At 38.5% G+C, this 5,687-nt stretch overlaps 1 long non-coding RNA gene across 2 annotated transcripts; it reads left to right on the top strand.

The window, feature by feature from the left end:
- The first annotated feature begins 2,287 nt into the window (after positions 1–2,287).
- On the top strand, positions 2,288–5,092 carry LOC135212987 (uncharacterized). Of its 2 annotated transcripts, XR_010314049.1 has the most exons (9): positions 2,288–2,343; positions 2,479–2,553; positions 2,686–2,778; positions 2,905–3,000; positions 3,108–3,176; positions 3,278–3,417; positions 3,563–3,645; positions 4,452–4,534; positions 4,725–5,092. It is a non-coding gene; the product is annotated as an uncharacterized LOC135212987 (long non-coding RNA). The 2 variants fall into 2 exon arrangements; XR_010314048.1 differs by having other exon boundaries at positions 3,278–3,645.
- Positions 5,093–5,687: the final 595 nt, after the last annotated feature.

Below are 5,687 nucleotides of genomic sequence, written 5' to 3'. Positions count from 1 at the left end.
AATCATTGCTTGTTTCCAGTACATAATTAAAAAAACTAAGTTTCTGGTTAGATTACAACACAAATTCCAAGGTTACGACGTTTTGTTATGCTTTTTAACAATACCTCATATGCAGAACTAGTTTTTGAGCGGAGGTGCATAAATTAATTAACGCTATTAAACTGTATGGTAAATTGACCGAACAACGACCTCGGACGGTCGGAGGACGCCAAGCGTAACAATACGAAAGGACGCCACTTCAATCGCGTGCCTGCCTGAACATTCCACTAGGTTGTGTGCTGAGACGTTTGCTGAAAATTCCTTGCCATTTTCGCTAATTTACAATGGCTCCTAAACGCCAAAGTACTTCCTCCGATGATAGTTCATCCAAGAAGAGGAAGGTCATCACGATGGAGGTCAAAATATGACGTGATAAAGCGTTCGGAGAAGGGAGAAACTAACACCGAAATAGGCCGTTCTTTAGGCTTGAGCAGGACCACGGTGGTAACCATTGTGAAGGATAAGGAACGTATTCTGAAGCACGTTAAGGATGCTGCACCGATGAAGTCAACGGTGATAAACGAGAAGCAACGTAGCCAGAGCATTGTTGAAATGGAGAAATTGCTCATGATCTGGCTGGAGGACCAGAACCAGCGACGTGTTCCGGTGTTCCGGTGAGCTTAAGTGTGATCCAGGAGAAGGCTAGAGCGCTGCATGAGGCAGTAGTGAAAAAGTTTGGCGAAGGCAGTGCTGGTGGTGAATTTTCCGCGAGTAGAGGTTGGTTTAACCGTTTTAAGGCTCGTGCAAATTTGCATAATGTGAAGCTGCAAGGTGAAGCTGCTAGTGCTGATAGCGAAGCAGCAGAAAGTTTTCCAGGTGGTTTGGCTGAGATAATTAAGGATGGTGGTTACACGGCTGACCAAGTCTTTAATGTGGATGAGACTGGATTATTTTGGAAAAGAATGCCAAATCGAACGTACCTTTCCAAGGAGGAGAAGTCAGCACCTGGCCATAAAGCTGGAAAGGAGCGACTGACTTTGCTGTTTGGGGCCAATGCAAGTGGTGATTTGAAACTGAAGCCCTTGCTGGTGTATTTGGCCGAGAATCCCAGGGCTTTCAAGGGCATTTTCAAGAGTCAACTCCCTGTGATTTGGAAATCTAACAAGAAGGCGTGGGTTACCTTAATGGTCTTCGAAGATTGGTTCAATGACCATTTCGTGCCAGCAGTGGAGCGGTATTTGACTTCGAAGGGTCTGCCTTTTAAGGCCCTCTTAGTCCTGGACAATGCCCCTGGTCACCCTTCAAATTTGAGCGACATGCATCCTAATGTGAAGGTGGTGTACCTCCCACCCAATACCACATCGCTGATACAGCCAATGGACCAGGGAGTAATAGCAAATTTCAAGGCTTACTACCTTAGAAGGCCATACGTTTTGCTTTGAGGGCCCATAGAGCTAACAAGGAGTTGACACTGAAGCAATTCTGGAAGGGCTACAACATTGCAGATGCAGTGAAGAACATTGCAAGTGCTTGGGACGAGGTGAAGACGACCACTTTAAATGGGGCCTGGAGGAAACTGTGTCCACAGTTTGTGCACAGTTTTGAAGGCTTTGACCAGGCAGAAGACGTCGAGACTGTGACGAGGAAGATCGTAGGGCTAAGCAAGAGGCTGCAACTAGATCTGAACCTGATGATGTAACAGAGCTGCTTTTGGCTTTTCCCATGGGAGAGGAATTGTCTGCAGAGGACTTACTAGAACTTGAACAACAAATGATTGAGGAAGAGGAGGCGGCACCAGAGCCAAAACCCAGGTCATTAACTGTGAAAGGCTTGTCAGAGGGTTTTACTCATCTGGAGAGAGCCTTGGCTTCTTTTGAGGCAGAAGACCCTAACGTTTCTAGGTTTGACAAAATCAAAAGAGGAATCATGGATTTGGTGACTTTCTACAAGGAGACCCTGAAGGAGAAGCAGACGAAGAGAAGTGTGCAGTCCAGGCTTGACACTTTCTTTCACAAGTCTCCAGTACCACCACCTCCCACTCCTAGTCCTGGTAAGGAATTCTGAACTGTTTTACTAATTTATGTGTTACATAGTGTACATATTAAAATGTGTTAATTTTTTAATGTAACAACTAAATGTAAGAGTAAATTGTAACTTCATTAATTTTCATCATTTGTAATTTTATTGCAGGAAGTTGGTGACAGTTCCCAGATTCCCCCATGTACTACCTGCTGACAGTTCCAGCTCTCCCTGTTACTACCTGTGACAGTTTCCAGATCTCCCTGTTACTACCTGTGACAGTTCCAGCTCCCCCTGTACCTGGACCCTCTGTATCAGCCCGCCCACCTGCACGTGTACAATCAGGTAAGCAATTTCATTTTTCTCATTTTCATGTTGGAAATTGTTTACACCCTACATACATACGTACACTAACTTACATAGTGGTACAATGTGTTTGATGTTGCATAACCTTATTATTTTTTTTTTTTTCCATTTCAGACCCCTTTGATAGTGACAGTGACCCAGATGACCCTGAGCCTTTCCATGGTTTTGATGCCTCGCCCTATACATCAGGTAAGGAATCCTTAACAACAAATTTGTATAAAATGTTTTATAAATTGCTAATAGAAATTTTATTAAAAGTGTACATATGCTACAATTACATCCACCTTATAATATATTTATGTACCCTATCATTCTTTCCAGATGTAGATGTTCCCTCATCAGTTGATACAAGTATCACCTCCCCAGAGCCCAAATCAGTTGATACGAGTAGTATCACCTCTCCCATTCCTTCAGGTAAAAGAATTCTTCATTTTTTATATTGAACATACGTATTACACACTACATATGTCAAACAGTAATAACATGTGCAGTAGTTACAGTAGTAGTAACTATCATTTTATATATTTTTTATCATTCCAGACTCCCAAGCACCTGCCCATCCCACTCCATAGCCCAGCCACCCACTCTCATGTACCATATGACCATCCCAGTAAGCAAGCCAACCACTAGAATTTGGTAAGGACATTTTTTTTATTAATGTTTTAATATTACATATATAATAACCATGTTATGTATGTAACATACATACTATAATCATATGTACTATTACATTATCATTCCAGACTGGCATGCACCTGTGACTTACATAAACCAGACCTCTACATAGCCTACATGTCTTCATTTTGCTGGAGGTAAGGAATTCTCAGTTGTGTTTAATGTTTGCATACGTACAATAAATTTTGTACACCTAAGTGGTTACATACTGTCCTTTAATATTAATTCTTCATTCCAGACTGCCCATCATCCTAGCCTGTTATCTGTGATAAAGCACACTGAAGTTAGGTTTGGAATGCATCCTTATCATGAATGCTCTACACCTCCACCTCCATCTCCCACAACCTAGGTAACAGCTTTGAGACTCACTAAAAGTTGGTAAGTTATGTAAGGAATTTCTAAATTAAGTTTTATACTACATGTTATATGTGATATTAAACCACTGTATGGTGCATATTACTGTATGTAACTTACTATGCATAGAGTACTTACTGACATACTAATTATTTTTTGTACATTCCAGAACCCCCTGAATGATGTAGGCTATGGGGCCACATAAGACTTTGTCCATCCAGGGTTACGATGAATGCAAAATATAAACTAAAGGTAAGGAATTAATTAACATACATTAACTCTTTTAGTACTCTTGATATATCTACAGTAATTAACATATGCATTCACAACTTTCTGTAGTGTATATTTTGTACACTAATTTTTGTTACTTTTTCTTTCCAGAACAACATTTTTCACACAACTCCAGGTTGTTACTACAAGTGTCATCAAGGGATAACTACTACAAGTAGAAGCACCATTTTGGATGGAAAAAAACCCTTCAGGAAAGTATACGTATCACATGTAACATGTAGTGTAACAAAGTATGAACAGTAAGGTTTTTACATACAGTAGTACATATTACATACGTACATAACTTTTTTTACAGGAATTTCCAACCAAGTTTGATTATGTACATATGTACATGTTATAACCACTGTACGTATGGTTACTGTATGTAACTTACTAAACATACATAACATGACTTAACTTTGATACTTTTTTGGTACATTCCAGAAAACCAGGACCCCCTCCATGATGCAGGCTATGGGGCCACATAAAACTTTGTCCAGGGTTACTACATAACATAAAGGTAAGGAATTATACATAGTAGTAATTAACATACATTAAGTAAGTTTTATATACTAAAAAAAAGTGACCAAGATCTCTCACATGGGATAAGTGATCAAGGTCCCTCATGGAATTGGTACTGTACACTCCCTGCTGAACAGGGGGTGTAGACCAATCATTTACAATAATGCATACCAGTTGATATTAAACCACTGTATGGTGCATATTACTGTATGTAACTTACTATGCATAGAGTACTTACTGACAAAATTATTTTTTGTACATTCCAGAACCCCCTGAATGATGTAGGCTATGGGGCCACATAAGACTTTGTCCATCCAGGGTTATGATGAATGCAAAATTTAAACTAAAGGTAAGGAATTAATTAACATACATTAACTTTTTTACTCTTGATATAACTCAAAGTAAGGAATTATAAACTAAAAGTAAGGAATTAATTAACATACATTAACTCTTTTACTCTTGATATCTATAATTTACATATTGTATTCAGGACTTTGTGTAGTATTTTGTACTAATTGTGTTATACTTTTACCTTCCAGAGCTACCAGACTGGGATTTTAGTGTACTCCAGGATCTAACAAAAACATACGTACTACTACGAAGTGTGCAATGCATAATATAGTGTATAGTGTTTAGTGTATACCCTAAGGATTAAGTGTAGTACATTGTGCTTTTTAGTGTCACAAGAGTTTAATAAAGAATTATACCTTCAAGAACCATCCTTTGCCATTGGAATAACCACACTACACATCATGCAATCTACTTGCATGTCACACAGGTAAGGTCTCTAACTTTTTCTTAGTTTAAGGCATATTTCCAAGTGTCGTTCCGGCTTACGACGATTTTCGGCTTACGACGCGCCTCAAGAACGGAACCCCCGTCGTAACCCGGGGACTGCCTGTATTAAACAAAATAGTTATAACAAACATAACAATTAACCACATTAAACCACTATATAACAAATATACAGCCAAATTTAGAAAAACGGTAATAGCTGAAAAAATCGCATCATGGAAAGAATATGTCTCAAACATATCTTCAAACACATCCACAAGGGATGTCTGGCAAAAGATAAGGAAAATCAATGGAAAACATATAAGACCTCCAAGAAGTGCAATACATTTAAATGGAAAAATATACCATGATACTTATGAAATATCAAACATAATTGGGAAACATTTTGAAAACATCAGTGCTTACTCCAGCCTAGATACACATTTTCAAAGTATCAGAAAACAAAAAGAAAATATAATACTCAATTTTGAAACTCTTGAAGACCTGGAATATAACTATATTTTTAACATGGATGAACTAGATAATGCCATCAACTCTTGTCATCCCTCTGCACCAGGATATGATAAAATATCATTTGAAATGATAGAAAAATTAGCTCCTATAGCTAAATCATATTTATTAAAATTTTACAATAGTATCTGGCTAAAACGTGTCTTTCCTGATAAATGGAAACATGCCATAATTATTCCAATAAACAAACCAGGAAA

Source organism: Macrobrachium nipponense, chromosome 42 (assembly GCF_015104395.2).
Source record: "Macrobrachium nipponense isolate FS-2020 chromosome 42, ASM1510439v2, whole genome shotgun sequence".
Taxonomy (NCBI): Eukaryota; Metazoa; Arthropoda; class Malacostraca; order Decapoda; family Palaemonidae; genus Macrobrachium; species Macrobrachium nipponense.
This window is presented reverse-complemented; position numbering and strand designations above follow the sequence as displayed.